The sequence below is a fragment of the Ambystoma mexicanum genome, chromosome 6q, assembly GCF_040938575.1.
Source record: "Ambystoma mexicanum isolate Mex_15411 chromosome 6q, UKY_AmexF1_1, whole genome shotgun sequence".
Taxonomy (NCBI): Eukaryota; Metazoa; Chordata; class Amphibia; order Caudata; family Ambystomatidae; genus Ambystoma; species Ambystoma mexicanum.
In genome coordinates this window covers 1,559,198,117-1,559,218,104 of record NC_090937.1, presented here as the reverse complement: position 1 = coordinate 1,559,218,104, position 19,988 = coordinate 1,559,198,117, and the positions used below count along the sequence as shown (strand labels likewise).

At 45.7% G+C, this 19,988-nt stretch overlaps 1 protein-coding gene across 3 annotated transcripts in view; it reads right to left on the bottom strand.

The window, feature by feature from the left end:
• Positions 1-19,988, bottom strand: part of ADISSP (adipose secreted signaling protein) — a 627,791-nt gene that overhangs the window by 9,197 nt on the left and 598,606 nt on the right. The window lies entirely within an intron of this gene.

The window sequence follows — 19,988 nt, the reverse complement described above, 5'->3', positions numbered from 1 at the left end:
GGAGTTGGAGGCGGATGAGCGAAGTGCTCGGGAAGGAAGATATTTAAGAAGAGAGAGTTGAAGGTATTTCGGCCCTAGCCCCCAGAAGGCCTTGTGCACAATGCAGAGGGTTTTGAATTTAATCCTCGCAGCCACTGGGAGTCAGTGCAGAGATTTCATTCCTGGAGATCAGATCCCTGGACTTGAGGCCAAGGACAAGTCTCACAGTCCTGTTCTGGATAAGTTGCGGTGAGTAGAGGCAGGCAGATTTAGATAGAGGCTGTTACAATAGCCCAGCATAGAGAGAACCAGGGCTCTGGAGACAGTGAGCGTCTGGGGTAAGGTGAGGAAAGGAAGAATACCTCTGAGGAGGTGCAGATGGTAGTGGGACTTCTTAGAGATGTGAGGACAGAAGGAGTGTGGAGTCGAAGATGACCCTGAGGTTTTTTGCCTTGTAAGTGGGAGCAGGAAGAGGGCCAAGAGAGGCAGGCCAGAGAGCTGCAGGGAAGGAGGGTATGGGTGTGCCGATGAGTAGAATCTCGTCTTACTGGCATTAAGGCAGAGGTAATTGGCTGCACACCACACCTGGATAGCAGACAGACAGTCACAGATGAGAGAAGGAGAGGAGGCGGCCGAGGGTAGCCTGAAAATGAGCTGGGCATCATCCGCATAGCACTGAAAATTGGGGCAGAGAGCGGCGATGCGGTGGCCAAGGAGTGCCAAGTATTGGTTTAACCTCTCTCCCTGGGGGACACCGCAGGTAGAGAAAAAGATATCAGAGAAGAAGGACCCAAGTTGGACCTGGGAGGGTCGATCGGAGAGGAAGGAAGTCAGCCATGCCAGAGCCTGACCAGGGATACCCAGGTTATCACAGAGGTGGTTGAGCAGGATGGCATGGTTGACAGTGTCAAAGGCAGAAGAGCGATCAAGCAAGATGAGGACACAAGGGGTGTTGGAGTCGAGGTTGGAGAGAAGGTCTTCAGGGATGTTCTCAACTGGGGGGCACAAGCGCCATTCCCTACCCCTCAATAAAATCACACCTCAAACTATGGGACGCACGAAGATGTGGTCCAGGTTATTAGGACATTACCAGTCTATACCAGTCAATAAGACGCCAGGCCTGGATGGGTGCTCTGCAGTCTTCTACAAGATTTTGAGGGCAATGCAATTCTTAAACTTCTTTGACAGCCCTATTCAACCAATTGCGGACACATGTGCAAAATATGTACAATGGAGGAGTCAAAAATGGTGCTGTTTTCGAAGCCTAAAACAACCCAACAGTGCGGGTGATACAGATCAATTGTGTTGATCAATCTAGATGCCAAAATATTCACCAAGGTATTAGCTAATAGATTAGATTCCATACTCCTGGATTTGATAGTCTCTGATCAAACAGGATTAAAAGAAAAAAATAGACAGAACGTTGACAACATTAGGAGCATCTGTCATCTTGTAGAAAAGATCTCCAACAAACATTGCCCGGCCATTCTACAAGCACGCAACGCTGAGAAAGGGTTTGATCGGGTGGAATAGTCATTTCTCTTTCAAACAATGCAACACATGGGTTTCGGGCCAGGTTTCATGCAAATTATCAAGACTAACTAGGTTAACCCAACAATTTGGTTGTACAATAATGGATCCCTTTCTCAACATATATATATTAGAAGAGGGATGAAACAAAGCTGCCCTATGTTCCTGTTGATTTATGCAATATATTTAGAATCCCTGTTAACCATAATTCGAATGTCGGACCAAATTAAAGGAATCCCTTTTGGGGGGATGTGCACAAGATAAAGGTGTTTGTTGACTACTTGATTCTAGGGCTAACAGATCCAGACACATCCATATCCAAGGTGTCCAGGAATGGTTCTGCAAGGTGGCAGGACTGAAAATCAACAGAAATGCTAAACATGTCCTTGAGTCCCACTCAAGTAACCACACTACAAAGGAAAGCCCGTTCATGATGGTTGATGACATGCTAATGTACTTGGGCATACAGATTACCAAGTCCATTCTGACATTTCTACGCAGCCAATAACATTCCCCTCCTAGAGAAGGTGAAATCAATTATTGGGCAAATGGAGCTCCCTGACAGTTTCCTGGTTGGGAAGGGTTAACACCATAAAGATGGTGATTCTTGCAAAAATACTATTCTTTTTCCAGCCACTACCCAAGGCCCCACAGTCATCCTTTAGAGTGATTCTGAAACTAATATTGTCATTCATATGGAAAAAACATAAGCCAAGGGTTTCAGCAAGGGTACTGATGGCGTCTAGGGATAACAGGGGTTTGGCCCACCCAAACTTTCAGTTCACGGTGATTAAAGTGGTTAGGGGGCAACAAAAATAAAATCTGGTGCAAAACGTAGAGGGCGGTAGTGGGGAAGCCGCTAGATTAAGTCCTATGGCTACTATACCTAGGCCGTCCGGGAAAGTATGCACAACAGCGATATCGGGGGGGGAATCAAACCCGTCTTGCTCTGCGTCTTTTTGCTTCCAAGGCGAGCATGTTGCCCCTGAGCTATCCTCAAGACCAATGATAGAGCAACTTTGGGACGAAAAAGTCAAAAGGAATGGGATAACGACATTTCCGTCACACTTCTGTTTCAGAACCCGCAGTTCTCCCACGGGTTAGAGTCGGGAGCACTCGGACAGTGGGAGTAGAATGTGTGTTTACGATTACGGGATATGGCTTGCGGACAGGATATAAAACAATTTGAGCAATGTAAAACTGACTTTGGGGTACAGGAATCAGAGGGATACAGATACTACCAACTGCGACACTCGTTGGTTCAACCCACGGGGAGAACAGGAACAAAAAGACACTTAACACCTTTTGAAAAACATCTCAACAGACCCAGGATATAAGAAACCCATATTGGTGCTATATACGCAGTTTTCAGTTTACCCTCAGACCATGACATGGCCATATACGCTACAGTGGGATCAATCGATTCCTGTAGAGAGATGGGAGCGTCTCTAGGCAGATAGTCCTAAACTAACCAGGGCGATTCAAATTCAGGAGATGTAGCTCAAAATAGTGATGTGGCATTATTCCCCAGCTAAAGTACATAGATATTACCCTAACTCGTCTGATCGCTGTTGGAGGGGATGTGGAGAGGGGGGTGAGAGATTAGGTACATATTTGGTGGGCTTGCCCCAAAATCATATGGTTTTGAAAAGAGGTAAATAGCAGGTTTGAATAAATCTTTCAATTGCGGAGGGGACCAGCGATATGGAGTCTGGGTCTCAAAGGTCCAGAGCAGAAAAGCATGGCCAAAATCAGAGTAATGCCTATACGATATTGTCCCTGGCGGCACTTCTGGTTATTGTCCATAGGTGGAAACAGCCGGACCCCCTGCAGGGGAACAGGACTGGTTGCCAAACATTTTGCAATTTATTTCCTTGAAATGGATGACATACTCGCAATCACGCTGCTCACAAACAACAGAGACACTGCATTGCACCAACTCCATCCACATGACCAGAGACCCAATCATCCACCACAACACGAAAACTGATGCTTAGCAATCAGCCCAGCAGCAATATCGCAGACAGCACCACACACAACATGGCCGCCATCTTACTTACTGAGACCTGGATGATTCCACCCACATCCTAGATGTTCTCATCGCAAGCAGCCAGAGCATTCTACAAACACCTTCCAAATCATATGGACAGAGCATCTCCGTAAATCACAAGGCATCATGGCCCAATGGATATAGTTGCCTTCCACCTCATCTACAGACCATCCAACCCAAACACAACCTTCATCAGATTTGTGCAGATTTGGTCACCATCATGTCCCTCACGCATTCCATTGTTTTCCTCAGACTTCAACATCCCTGGCAACTCAGAAAACCAAGTCCATGAAGGAAGATCTCCACTGACTACTTGACAGCCTTACACAGCACACGAAAACCCCAACGCACAGGAAATGCAATATCCTCCGCCTAATCACCACCAACACCACCACCACCACCACCACCACCACCACCACCACCACCACCACCACCACCCCACCCTCCCCTCCCCTCCATCCATCCATCACAGGTCTCCAACCTTGCTCAACTGGTCTCATCTTTTGGTAATGCCTTAAATTAGTAAAACTATAACAGTCACTCACAGATAGCACAGCCATCAGAAATCCAGCAAACAAGCCTTCAGAACACTCAAGATCTACCAAGTGGAAACTCTTCCTGTAAACCTCAACCTCACATGGGCCAATCTACCTCAGACAAACTAAGACTAGAACTTGCTTCTCCATGAACTCAACACTGCCCATGCAACCAACTTCAACTACCATACACCAGTAAAACTACGCACCATCAAGTCTAAACCTACTGCACTCTGGTACACTCAAGGACTCAAACTCAACAAAAGTACCATCAGAAAAATCATGCAGTGCACCCAACCTCACTTTGCCAAAGAAGCTCTGCGCTTAAAGCAGACAACTGATCATCACAGCCAAGGTCAACTACTACCAGAACACCATAGACAAGGCCAACAACGAAAGCAGAACCCTCTTAAAAGCAATCAAGCATTGCATCAACCCTCTGTCCAACCCACCTTCACTACCGTGAAAACCACCACCATCAAACTCTTCGAAAGGTGTATTCCCACATATGCTAAAAGGAACAGTCAATAAAACATGTGCGCCTCCGGGTTCTTCTTCGCCCTTACTGTATCAAAGAGACCAGGCTTAGACCATGCCCCACCATGGTTACGGAGGAGGAGAGCAGTGAAGGACTATTATGGCCCTAGCTCCACACCCTCCACTCCCCACCTTAACCGACACTAGCCTCTCTTCCCCCCCCCCCCCAACAGTTTCTTCCTCCAAGAACGCTGGTCCAACCACAGCATCTAATCTTTCACCTGTATGTAGACAAGCCACCCTTGTGGACCTTTAGGTCATTGCTTTACATATGTCTCTTAAAAGGGGAGTTAAGAGTCCTAGCTTAGCTATGCCATGGCACAGGTTGTGGTGTAAACGTTCAGTTTACAAAGTATGGAATTTGTAGACAGACGTAGCATACATTTGTCAATGCAAATCGATAATGTGGTTGTCACAAAGACTGGCCCTGTGTGCAGAGGCGGAAATAATTATCAAAGGAAGACTGTCTTCTAGGAGACATTAATTCTGATGAATAAGTTCAGGGGTCACACACATAATCCTATTGAGCACGGAATTCAACTACTAATCCAGCATTTATTGTTTAATTGTATGGAGTTTACACAGTAAATCCTTCAAAAATATATAATCTTCTTGCATCTGAAAACAACCACCAGGTAAACACTTACCGAAGTGTATTGCAGAGAAGTAGAAATGGAGGAAATCTGGCAAAACCTTTTGCGAAAAGGCAATTAGTTGGATTTATATTGGTCGAAGAACATCAAATTCTAAATAATTTCTACTTGAAGTGTGCAATGTTTGCAGAACTGGCTCTTGACTGTAATAAATCTCTTACTCACTGCATAAGGAGATTTAGATGACCAAACTAGCACCTTAGAAGCCAGGTTGAGAGAGGCCCAATTGTGATGCAGAATCCCACGATTTCTCACCGTTTGAAGAGCTTGTGCGACTTGTCGGAATGCGAACTATGTAGGATTTCAGGAGATCTGGATACAAGATCGGTCTGGCCCACAAGGTGTTCAACTTCTGAGTGATGCCTGGAAGCCAACGCAAGGGTGAGAAAGCGCATACATTTGGGGATGGGGGGAGGAGGAAGAGGCCATGTGGAGTTGGACAGTAGGCAGATCAGGAAAGCTTTTAATCTGTGGCCTACGCTGGATGCCATGGCTGAGAAAGTTGGGCCCATTGACGCAGAGCGTCCTGCTCGCTCCCCACCAGTATGTATCTATAGCATGAAGTGTTTACTGGCAGGAGGTAGGCTGGGATTGGGCGATGCACCGAATGCAGAGGAGATCTACATAGTAGGGCAAAGCCCATCCAGTCTGTGGGACTCCAAATTCTCCCGTTGAAGCTGGTAACCACTGGGCAAGTCAATGTCACAGGGGCTGTACTGTCGCACAGCGAAGTCCCTCTTGAATGGTTAGAGCATACCGACAGAAAACAATTAGGGAGCTAGGGGCCAGATTACACAACAGGTGCACATATCCATTTTACTTTAACAAAGGTATCAAACATTGAAAATATATTTTGCACTATCTGGCGGTGAACGTAGTATTTCCTCGTAGAGTTGTATCCTCCACTGTAATCGCTTAAGGCGATCTTCTCTACCCTCTTTGAACTGGCCCTCTGTTGATCTTGTGCCTACTGAACCAGCCCATTGCTTAACTTGTGCTTAAATGAGCTGGCCTATTGTTTATTCTTGCCCATTCGAACTGGACGACTGCTTACACTATGCCCAATGGAACTGCCTATTGCTCATCTAGTGCCTAGTCAAATTGCCTAGTGTGTGCTGCTCGAAGTGCCCAACTACCAGCAAATCTCCCGCCAAACATGCACACCATTACTTTTAGCCTATTTGCTATCAGTATATTCTTTATAACTAGCCTTCTAGTCTACTGTGACTGGCTCCCACCCAGTGGTGCAGTACAAGCCTTACCCAACATGACCAAAATGTCAGCTCATAGCCCTCCTATCTCCAGCCAACCTAGCTACTTGGCCCCTCCAAGTTCATACGCAAGCAAACCTTGCACTGTAAATGATAGGAATTCTAGACTCCGCGCCAGACTAACCAAACTATGAACCGCTAACAAGATCACTACCCTCCAAAACAAAAAAAACTAACCTCCATACCCGCATCAACAATGCTAATGTCATGATCACTGCTTCCAAGGAGCCAGGATCAGCCCAACGTCCTTGGAAGCAGGCCCCTAACCCTGATCCTAGGCACCAGCCGGTCCCCACAGGGACCTTTTGGACCTTGTCCTGGCGCCGGTGGCACCAGGCTCATCAGAAGCCTCGGTCCCGGCACTGGAAGCGCCGGGCTCATCATTGGTGTGAAGACGCTTGGGTGGACTTACCTGCGGCAGACCATGCTGCTGACTTACCAGACTCTTAAAAGTCCTCGGTGAACTGGGACTACTTTTCTTACCTGGGTGGGGCAGCACCACTCCACTGAAACTCTTCTGGAAGCAGGAACTCTTTTCTTACCTAGGCGGGGCCGTGGAAGGAGACGCCTCATCACTCCAAGGCTATTTAAACCACACCCGATTGATGAAACGTGCTTCGCGTTATTCTGCATCAGCAGCAGAACGCTCACCGAGTCTGCTCCAGCTTTTCTTCTTTAGATCCTGAACCTGCAAGAATTATACTCACCATTCCGGTACCCGAGCAACCTGCAAAAGATCAGAAACAACAGGTTAGCAGAACGAACTTTCACACACAGTGTTTGCTTACCTGATCCATCGGCAGCGGCCGTGTCTCACGCTGCACCTTCGCCTGCAAAGACAAACAGCACTATTTTACTTACCGGCACGCCGTGCATTCCGGATTCTTCACGCTGCATCTGCACAAAGATAAACAGCATTATTCTACTTACCGGCACGCTGTGCATTCCGGATTCTTCACGCTGCATCTTCACCTGCATAGACAACAGCACTCACCGGCACGTGGCGGATTCCGGATTTCTTCTTTCTGCATCGTCGCCTGCAAAGACAAAGAAAGAGACAAAACCTCACCCTTCGAGTTCGACACACAGTGCGGAGAGGTTCGACCCCAGAAGCCAACCGAATCCTGCACATCACGTTTCGTGTTACGGACACCTTCCTGCCAAGACCCGCGCCTCCGTGGGAATCAGGTGAGCGTTACAGCTAATCATGTCACTTCTAAACAGCACACTGTACAAAAACCTAAGACAGCCAACCTCATACCCACCACCCCTATCCATGCCACAGCCATAACTGAGGCCCACCTTCTTAAAGGCGCCCTTATAAATGCCAGGTCCCTGGTTGCCCACGCAACAGACATTTCTGACCTAATACAGGCAGACAACCTGGACTTCCTGGCCATATCTGAATCATGGCTACATGACGCAGCAGGACCTTTGCTCTCGCTAGCTATCCAAAACTGTTATACTATATTTAGACAGGACCGAGATAAACCACGGGGCAGAGGTATTGCTTTCATATCCAAATCAAGCCTCCTTATGAGACCAGTTCCTCCACAAATTATACAATCGTGCAAAGTCCTCACTGTTAAACTCCCCCTAACTAACTCCCAAACCCTTACTATCCATTTAATCTTCAGACCGCCTGGTCCACTTGGGACATTCGAGGACATCTACACCCTATTATCTAACAACCTTAAAACAACTACCCAACTACTACTAGGCGACTTTAATCTAGGATTCAATGACCCTGCAGATAAATATGCCTCTAATATAGCCAACATCCTATCAGAATTAGGCCTCTCCCAAAAGATTAACATACCTACTCACAATAAAAGGGAGAACTCTAGATTGGGTAGCTGACTAGAACTGCACTGCCGCCATCACCTCCATCTCCCCACAATTGTGGACAGACCATTTCCTTATGTCTTTCACACTATCTACCACTAGACCACTGCCGATGGTCTCACTAACTGCCCCTCCTTGTTTAACAAGGAACAAAAAGAATATTACAGTGGACAAAGTAAAGAGGAACTGTGAAACTGCCTGGAGACTACTCCCCTCAGATAGCAACAAATCCAAGCTAACTAAAATCTCTTCCCATTATAAAAATGAAATCTGCTTGGCTAAACGTAACTCTTATAATTAACGTATCTCGAACGCCAATTCCAGTATGAAGGAATTGTTTACCATACTAAAAGAATTAGAGTCTCCTATCCCTACACCTGATATCTGCACCAAAAATAAAACATGGTGTTCAGATATTCATCAAGCTCCAATAAAGTAGCCACCCTCCAGAAAAAAATAGCCACCAAAAAAGCATCCCTTAACTCGCCATCTCAACTGAACAATTTAAACCTCCCCATTAGTGAAATACCTGCTGACCGTCCCGCCAGATCCCATTTCATTAAAACCCCCATCCTCGAGGGAGAAAAAGTAATTATATCTCTTAAGCCTTCCAATTGCCAAGGTGATCCCTGCCCAGCTCAGATTATAAAAGATGCTGCAAGAGACCGTACCCCTTTTATCTCCAAGCTGATCAATGCCTCCTTTGCATCTAGCACAATCCCCACCACCCTGAAACAATCCTGTGTACTCCCATTGTTAAAGAAGCAAACCCTAGATCCACCCCTACCTACCAATTACCGTTTTATCACAACGGTACCCTTCTTGCTCAAAATTCTTGACAAGATTGCTTACATTCAGATCCAAAAATATTTGGAACTCCATAAGCTCCTGGGAGCAAGACAATCAGGATTCCGCCCCCTACATGGGACGGAAACTGCCCTCATCAACTTAAAAAGTCAGGTCAATGAGCTAAGAGAAAAAGGCAAAACAGCCCTCCTACTACTGCTATACCTCTCAGCCGAATTCGACCTCGTGGATCACAAGGTCTTATGCGGGCACCTGGACTCAGCAGCACACTTCTCCACAGAAGCTATCAGATGGATAGAATCATTTTTGGAGTGACAGAACCATGAGGGTCTTCTCCCCCTCAGAAGCGGCTGACCCTACACCCATCACATGCAGTGTCCCCAGGGCTCCTGTGTTCCCCCTACATTATACAACATATTCACCAAGCCCCTGTTCGATGATCTGGACCTTCTGGGTATCACCTACAATAACTATGCAGATATACTCAGATTCTCCTCCCACTTTCTGGGGATTATGACAAGGATTTGGCACTGGTGAAGAGTGCATCTCATCATCCAGGCATGGATGCTAATCACGGTCTATGCCTGAATGATGACAAGACTGAGCTCATCATCCTGGGGACCCACCTTAACCTTAAGAGACTAGGTCAGGAGTATTCATCATTCTCTATTGACGGGATCCTCATCAAGGTAGCGAAGGAGGTAAAGACATTTGGCTTCTACCTCGACTCTACCCTCTTCTTCGACAAACAAGTGAAATCAATGGCCTCAGCCACTGCTTACACGTGCAAGCTTATCAGGACTGGCAAACCTTTCCTATCCAATGGCAGCTGCTTGATCTTAGCCAGAGCTCTAATATGCTCATGGCTAGATTATTGCAACGCTCTTTACATTGGCGCCAATAAAGCCATTATTCAGAGGATTCAAATCCTTCAAAATAATGCCATAAGAGCTGCACTTGGTGTGAACAGAAACTCTTCTGTTCACACCAAGTGCAGCTGTTTTGGCGCCTAGTCGCAGAGATGTGTACTCCTCTGCGACTAGGCGCCAAAACAACTGGCTCTCGATCCATAATATAATCCTCCTAAAAACTGCATCCCTCATCCATAAAGCACTAAATAATGCTGCCCCCAGCTATCTCACGGACAGACTAGATAGTAGAACATCCACCAGACCCATGAGACCCAGCAATGCCAATTGCCTTACTGTACCTAGATTCAGACTTACCAAGGCTGGCGGTAGCAGCTTTCCCATGAAAGCAGCCAAACTTTGGAACTCCCCGCCACACCCTCTCAGAGAAAATCAACCTTACTTGAACTTTAGATGCAATTACATAAACTTGCTTAAATCCACGGATATTTAGCATTTACTGCTGTATTATTCATACTCAGAATGTATGTATTTTCCATCAATGTATTTCTTGATCAGTATTTTTGTATCCTTACTGTTTACAATCTGCATATATGTTTTACTTGCCCATATCCTGTAACCTTGCAAGCTTTGCACTGTCTTTTGCTGCGCCCCGATACCTCCGGGTCTGGTGCGCATTAGAAATAAATAAACACCACTCATCTCTGGTTTTGAGGTTAGCTGTCCTTCAGTTACTCTGTTTTACCTTCTATTCTGTGAGATAGTGAATCAGTTTAGAACAGTTTCTCTACTAAACCCCATCATATCTGGTGAGTATCACAATAACGTTATAAAACCAAATTGTTAATGGGGTGCATACACTCCAATTATTCTGCAACTCTATCCATTGGTTACTGACATAATGGATACTGGATTTGTAGAATTGCTCCTCCTCATGCATCATTAGAGCTTGCATTTTTGCTTTAGCCTTAAAGGCACTTGAGGAGAGATGGAGGCATCTCACATCTTCCAACAACTTATCTCTCCCCACCATTTTCGAAAAAACTTCTATATGGGACCAGAATCGGCAAACACTTAAGGGCCACATACTTGTCTCAGTGATCATCTTAATGTATTCATTCATTCATTCATTCATTCATTCATTCATTCATTCGTATATCGCCTTTCACCATATTTATGCTGTCAATGCTCTGTTGGTTAAACACCCTCAGAGGGACTGGAGTACAAATGTGGGAGAATTGTGAAGTGCTATTTTATGTTTGTCAATTTCAGCCATTACAGTTATGTGAGGGTGGCCAAGACCCTGCTAGTCACCCATGTGTGAATGGCATGTGAATGGGCGCAGCAGAGTTAAACCATGAACTGGGGTGGTTTGTATTTAAGGAGGTCGAGAATTACGTGGAAAGCTACAGTTCGAAGTTGTGTGCGCTAAAGGTAGATTAATTCTTATGGCAGAGGTGTTGTGCAATAGTGTTTGTGTTCTTTGTGAGTGCAGGGTGTATGAATTGAGCCAGTGCTTTCCACTAAGTAATGAAGGTCCAGTGTGCGAGGGGAGAACGTGGGATAGCTGTACAAGCTACAATGTTTACAACCTGGGTTCCGTCTATGTATCACCTAGATTAAAAAAGGAGAGCAGGGCCTAAAATGCACAGAAAGACGTAATGTGAAAAAAATGAGGAAAATGCCTGGATTTAAAAGGGAAGCAGGGCCAAAATGCGCAGACAGACATTGATTGATTTTGGAGACACCTTATGCAATATATGCTACCTTACACAATTAGGCTAAATCCAGAATATGGCTACCGTGTACAATTAGGCTGCATACAGAATAAGACTACCTTACACAATTAGGATAAACACAAAATATGCTACCATACACAATTAGGCTACATGCATGTAGCTATATGATATTAGGTAATACGAGTGGAGGGATATTACTGGAGTACAGTAACGGCTGAACTGCCCGCACCAGGAACAGGTTGTTCATCCCCGAGGTCTTCTGCTACTCGTGGTGGTTGCCAGGTGTGTCAAGCTCATCGGTGTCTGGCGAATTTGAACCCACTAGAAGATAGGGGTATAACTTCCATCTGTTCCTCATCATCTTCCAGGAAGGATGATCACTCCCCTTCCTCCATCTTCTAAAAAGAGTTTTTGGGGACCAAAAAATGCTCTTTTCTTTGCATCAGAAAGAACCCTATATTGGTACTTGAGCCCATCTGCCAGAAGAATTGGACAGGGAGCCAGATTCGTATAACTTCACTAACCAAGTACCAGTCGTTCTATCAGGGGGAAAACCGTCAATATCTCTGTAGTTCTCGCACAATCGAGGCTCTCTCTCTCACTGATAATGATATTTTATTTACATCGTGCTCATACACAAGTGTTTCAGAGCGGGATATGGTGATCTTTACTAGAATACAAAGTGTCTTAGAGCTGCTCCTCCAGTCTCGGTTTTACTCAAGATTCTCAGCCTCTGCTCAGTACCTTCAAGGTTCAGTGCATCTCTTCTGGACTCACAGCAACATGTTCTAGATCAGTCCAAACACCTCAGGTCCTGGGTGTTTTTCAGTGCTGCTCCGATTTATTTCGAAGTAGTTTCTACGGTTCCCAGCACTATTCAGGCCACTCAGAATGTCAAGTATCAGCTCCTGTGTGTGGCAGTCCAGTACCTGGGAGTATAAGGCGGTCACCATCACTACAGAAGATTATGGCTACTCCTCTAGCTCCAGAGCACCGACAGACTCTTGCATGGAAACACACTTTTATAGTCCCAATCCTGTCATAGGAAGAGAATTCCTTCTTGATGTCTCAACCTTATCATTGGTCCAAGGGCTTTAATGAGTGGCGGCTGGTGAATATTTTCACCGGTGAGTGAGGGGCTAGAAATGAGAGGCGGACACACGGTTATGTTATCTCAAAATCAGACATTTTATTAAACAAAATGTGTTGGAAAAATGCCTCTCTAGTCCTATTCTACAGGTGACATTCGCTACCTCCAAATCTAAACTGAAGGACTGGCCTGTGTCAGGATGCTCGTCCTTGTGTCCAAACATTCTAAGCTGATCCTCACACTAAAACAAAACATCAAAGGATGCAATGACATATCTTTGAATTGATATAATGTTCAAACACAAACATAAGGAGGATTCCAACAAAACAATTTATAAGGAAAGATCCTTGGATTCAGAATGCGGTTCCCTTTCCCCTGGATGTTTAGGTAGTATGAGATTTACCCAACTGTTATTTTTGTGTCTCTATACTGGACTCAAAAAGTTCTAGTTCAAATAAGGAATGCCATAACAGTCTTTCTTTAACTTGGTAAAAAAATCAATTCCAAGGCAGTCTCTCCACCTTCATCAAGCAATCATTTTCACAACCGCTTTCCTTTAACTTGGTCAAACAATACATTCCAGGTCAGGCTTTCTTTAGGTCTTTTGGTAACTTTTGCGCAGTGCCCGGTATAGTCTCCTGCTAGGAATCCTTATATGAGCTTATCAATCGCCTGGTATATTCCCCAGCCAGGTATCTTCCCACGGTGTCTGCATTTCTATACAAAATATACAGCTTCAGCTGTCTGGTACATCCGCTTGCTAAGACTTCTTTTGTGAGCTTCTCAGATCCTCTGGTATATGCCCCTACCAGGTATGATTTGATGTATTTATATTTCGCATACCGGAACGTAATCGTATTTGGGCGCAGAAGACTCATCAAATAGTAATTGGAAAGAACAGGAGCACCAGAGTTTGACCCATCGGAAATGAGTAGAGTCCAGTCAAATTGATACACCTCTAGCAACCGTCGAAATTCATTTAAATAAATGGGTCTTTAACACTTTTCGAATGAGACTCAGTGGTTTGACTGACCGAATCTCTAAGGGTAGTCTGTTCCAAATTCTAGGTCTGTAGACCACAAAACTCTGGTCGCCCCTCGACACACAAGAGGATGATGGAATACTTCACAACAATTTATCCTCAGACAGGAGTAAGTGAGTTGGGCAATAACTGTAGATGTTATCTGAGAAATAGGCCATTTAAAAATAAAACAGAACTTTGAAGTCAGTTCTGCCCCTCAGAGATCACCAGCGCAAGGAGCGATGGAATCCTGAGATATGGTCAGACTTCTTTACCCCCACCACCAGTCTCACTGCAGCATTCTGTGCTTTTTGTAGTCGTTGACACTGCTTAGTTGGGATAATGTCACAAACACATTCCTAGAAGCTGTGGACAAAGATTGTCCCTCCACGTTTATGAGCGCACCAGCGGTCTAGTCTTTCGCGCTCCGTTAAACCCCGAGTCCTGCCCATTTGCTGCGTTGCAACTTTCTTTCTGCTTCAGTTCCAATGTTGCAGTTTTTTTCCTACGGGTTTCTTCCTTTCCTCCTGCTGTGGCTCCTGCTCGGCTCTCTGTTCCCGCTCCTTCCTCAGCCTTCGATGAATGCTGCTGTGCTAAGTTTCACTGCTCCTCTTACCTCCTCTATGCATACCATTTCTATCTGGATCTTTGTTGTTTGGATTATCCCTCTCCACGCTACTGGATCCTTCAACTGTGCATCATTCAACTCTCCCGGCCTTTGGAAATTTCTTATCTGCCAACTCGTCTTCAAGACTGGATATTTTCCCCGATTCAGACGGAGTCTTCTATCTTTGGCGGATTGCGGCTTCAAACATCCTCCAGGGATTTTTCTGCCTTAAGCCTTTTTCCTCGGTTCCGGAGGTTGTGCCAGTCTTACCTTGTTGTTTATCCAATGGAAATTTTGGTGTCCCCCCGGAAGAGACTCTCACCCAGAAGAAGGGAATATCCCAAGAACAAACAGCAACTTCATCTGAATTGAATATAGGCCTCTCCGACTCAAATTCCTCAGCAGGTGAGATTGAAGGGGATATCCGTATTAGACGTGATAGTTTGCAACACCAAACTAATATGGCTACTGCTGAACAAGTACAAGAGCTTGTGACGGCTGTACAGGGCTGGTCAATGGAGGTTCAAGGCTTGAAGGCTGAGAACATGGTTCAGCACCAGATAGTAGCAGCCAGAGATACCCATCAGTCAGACTTGCCGCCACTGAGACTGTCAGCAGGCAAATTCGATGCTTCACCTAAGAAGGTGAAGGAATTCATTGATGCTGCGTGTATATTTCACATTTAGACCAACCACTTATGTCACGGATCGGGCAAGAGTGGGGTTTTTGATCTCAAACATGGTGGGCAACTCCTCTGGTGACTTCCGCCAACCCAGTCCTTCAAGATTATAATGCCTTTGTGGCATTGCTCCAATGGACCTTCGAAACACCAGAATAATCGTTTTCACTGCAGGAGACTCCCTCTTAGACATTAAACAACAATCAATGGACTAACTAAGCTACATCTCTTCATTCAAGCGTCTGGCCAGTGAAGCTGATTGGCCGGAGTCAGTTCAGTTTACCGTCTTTAGAAGAGGACTCCAAGAGGAACTTAAAGACTAATTAGCCTGTGTCGCTCACCCAAACACACTTGAGGAATTGTTCTCTCTCGTCTTACAGATAGACATCCGGCTAGCAGAATGGCGAGTCAAAAATACGAGGCCCCCGGGCATTCCGGCTTCTATCCCTACATAGCCGTCAACTTCATATCATGGTCAAGGATCTGAAGAACCTGCAAATCGGAACAGCAAGAGGACCATTGACACCATCAGAAAGGAAAGGAAGAAGGGACAATGGCATGTGCTTGCACTGTGCTTCTGAAGGATAGCTTTTGCGAGACTGCCCAGAAGTACCTCCCCGAAGGCCAGGAAACTAAATACCCCAAATTCTAGCAGGGACCACTAACCAGGGTTTGCTTGAAGGTCCCAAGAAGACCGGTCTGTCCAGAATCACTGAAATTGATTCTTGCCTGATGGTAGTTCGCACCTTTTTGCAATGAGGAGAACAAGACAGAAGGGAAGTCTTCGACTCGATAGATTGCTGGGCTGCAGGAAATTTCATTGACATCCACTTGCCTGGTAAGGAAGGTATACCGCTTCTTCCCAAGAAAGAAGAAAAATCTGTTGAGAGGGTGGATGGACGCCCACTTAGTTCCAGTACCATCGTTCAGACTACAGAGCCACTGCAGGTATCAATTTTTGACCATCACGAGAATACATCCTTTGGTGTCATTCGGGCAGCACACTTTCCCATCATATTAGGTATTCCAGGGTTGCGCCGGCACAACCCACTCATCGATTGGTCTCAGAATACAGTGCTTTTTCACTCAGAAATTTTTTTGGAAGCAATGTTCTGCTTCCCCCCCACCTAGAGTGTACTATGCTTCCCAGGTCTTCACAGGAGTCAATTGCATACATTCCAGTTTCCGAAATACTCTGATGTGTTTGAAGACAAGACTCCGAAAGATTTACCACCTAACCAACCTGAGGACTGCTCAATAGATATTCTATCCGAGTCCATAGTTCCTTTTGGACAAATGTATTCCTTAACCCTCCCGGAAAGAAAGGCACTACAGCAATACCTTGACAACAATTTGCAGAACGGGCTCATTCGTCCTTCCAATTCTCCCGCTGCGGCTTCATTACTTTTCATCCACAAGAAGGACACAATAGAGCTCAAGAGGACTCAACAAGGTTACTATACAAAACCATTACCCAAGGCCTTTGATTAAAGACATTCTTGAGGCAGGACAAGGGGCAGCAGTCTTTAGTAAACTAGATGTACGGGGTGTCCACCATCTGTTAAGAATAAAGGCTGGCGACGAGTCCGCTTTCTGCACCCCGTTTGGACTTTTTGAACACTGTGTGATGCCATTTGGACTAGTTCATGAACCCGCGGTTTTTCAGCTGTTTATGGATGGTCTCTTCGCAGGCCTATTATACACGTCAGTAATTGTATACCTAGACAATATCCTAGTTTTTTCAAACCGACCGGAATTGAATCATAAGCATCTCACTGAGGAATTAGAATGACTACGGAAGCATCATTTGTTTGCCAAACCAGAAAAATATTTGTTGGCAGTATCCTCAGTGCCCTACCTTGGATTCATTCTCTCGGATACAGGAACGAAGAAGGATCACAGAAAGGGCTCCTCTATTCTTGATTGGCCTTCACCTGCTTCAGTTAAAGAAGTGCAGACATTTCTAAGATTGTCCAATTTCTACCGGAAGTTAATCGGAAATTTCTCTCAAGGTACTTCCAAGTACCGCTTTACTAAAGAAGGATGTGCCTTTTATTTGGAGCTCCAATCAGAACAGGCATTTCAGAAGCTTAAGGCTACATTCTGTTCCGCTCCCATTCTTAGACAACCAAACCAACAACTACTCTTCATCGTAGAAACTGATCCATCAGCTGGAGCCATCGGTGCAGTTCTTAAACAATGCCAAGATGGGTCGGAACACCCAGTTGCTTATGGCGAGATCAACTACTCTGTTATAGAGAAAGAATTGTTGCCCATCAAGCAGGAGTGTGCGGAATGGCGACATCTTCTTCAAGGCTCTGTGCACCCTTTTGAAATCAGAAAGGATCACTGTAATCCCAAGGTTTTACAGCAGATGGAGTTCCATTATCGTCAGGCCAGATGGGCATACCTCTTTGCCCAGTATGACTGTCATCACTTATATACCTGGAAGCAAGAACACTGTACAGACAGTTTGTCCTGATGTCCTTCTTTGTGCCAAGAGTTGGACTCCAAGGGACAACACATGTTGGAGGAGGTCAAGTTCGTGTTCAGCATCTACAATTTCCTTCAAGAAGTCAAGGAAGCCTCCATGAAGAACGCATAACTGCTCCCTCATACGTTCAAACACAGATTGTCACCAAGAAAGGATTACTCTTTCTAGACGATTGCTTCTACATTCCCGATCGAGCCCTACAGACTTGTTCTTTCCTGGGGACACAACACCATTCTGGCTGGTCATAAAGCCATAGCTGCTACTACCAACCTCATTACCCGATCATTCTGGTGGCCAACCATAAGTCCAGATATCAAGCAATATGTCCAACCATGCATAGTCTGTGCCAGAAGTAAATATTCCACCACCAAACCAACCAGATTGTTGGAACAATCCAAGCTACCCACAGAACCCTGGATACACCTTTCCACAGATTTTGTGGTAGACCTTCCACCTTCCCAGGGATATACTGCCATAATGGTGGCAGTGGACAGTTTCAGTAAGGTAGCCCACTACACCCCCCATGGCGTTCCCACAGCACCCAAAATGGCTACGGTCTTCGCTAGGGACATAGTGCGATTACATGGTTTGCCAGTTTCAGTAACCTCAGACAGGGGTCCCAGTACACTTTGTGTTTTTGGAAAGTGTTTGGTACTGAACAATCCCTCACTTCAGGTTAACATCCCCAATCCAATGGGCAAATAGAACGCTTAAACGGCACCATGGAACAAAATGTATTTGAATTTGTTGAGCACGCAGCAGCCCGGGGGCATCGTGGCACTGGTTACAGACAGTTTGCTTAGTTACATAGGTGAGAACAATTGCAGTGCATACGTATTAACAGAGATGAGGAAATAGCAGAACATGTAAGAGGGAGTAGAGCAGTGGGTCAAATGAAGAAGGTTTTAAGTTTTTTGCGCAAGGTGAGGAGAGAGTTTTCTGATCTGATGTCTGTGGGCAGTGGGTTCCATAGCTTGGGGGCTAGGTAAGGGAATCCAAGTCCTCCCCCTTTAGATCTGTAGATGTATGGAGTGAGTCATTTGTTGGTGTGGTGGGTCCTGATAGGTCTTAAGTGGGCAGGTTTGGCTATGGTTTGTCCAAGATATGAAGGTGCATTGAGGCTAAGACATTTATGTGCAAGTGTGAGGATCTTGAAACCGATGCGTTCTTTAACAGGGAGCCAGTGCGCTGCTGGTCTGGCCTTGCAGATGTGTTCCCTTTTGGGAAGGCTTAGTGCGGCTCTGAGCGCATTATTTTGGGTAATTTGAAGTCTGTTGAGGTTGCTTTTAGATGTACCTGCTAGAAGGGCACTGCAGTAGTCCAATTTGGCCCCAATAGTTGCTCTGGCGAGGCAGTTGGGCTTAGATAAGTAAGGTTTAATTGCATTTAGGAGTTTGGTGGTGTGTGCTGAGGAACAAGTGATGGTGCTGACTTGTAAGGACATGGACAGTGTGCAGTCTAAGGAAACGCCTAGGGTCTTGACCGAGGTGGATACAGGGATGATGGTGTTGTCAATGGTGAAATTGGAGTACAAGTCGTCTAGTTTGGCTAATGTATTTTTTTAGGCCTAGAAGAACAAGTTACTCTCTTACCTGGTATCGTTCTTTCGATGGGATGGATCGACGACGTATTCCATATCTATTACAGTAATCGCCACAGCTGTGCTGCTTCGTAAAACTTTCGGCGTCTGCGTCCAGCGTCGATGACGTTGATGCGGCGTCCTCGAGGACCTCCTCCGACGGCCAACGTCACCCGATGTGATAAGTAGGACGCACGCGCCCGTAGCCTCAGCTGTAGTTTTTTCCCAGACCGTGTGCTACCAGTCTTCTGCCAGTCTGACACACAAAGCTTGTGGAAACGTAAGCTGCAATCGTATAAGAAATTCTGTAGCGGGGAAGGTAGGGAGGGAGCGATATGGAATACGTTGTCGGACCATCCCATCGAAATAACGTTACCAGGTAAGAGAGTAACTTGTTCTTTGAGGGGATTGGGTCCTCAGACGTATTCCATATCTATGACAGACTCCCAAAGCAATACCAATGCAAGGAGGTGGAAAAATAATTTAGAAAACAGAAATTTAGCATGCCCAATCAAATTGCGGAGTAAAGGACCAACTTGCCAAAGGCCAGATCCTGCCCCCGGAAGGAATCGAGGGAATAGTGACATACAAAAGTATGTACCGAAGCCCAGGTGGCTGCATCACAGATGTTGCGAATAGGAACACCCCTCTGCAGGGCAGTAGAGGCAGCCATACCCCTGGTAGAATGGGCCCGCAAGCCGA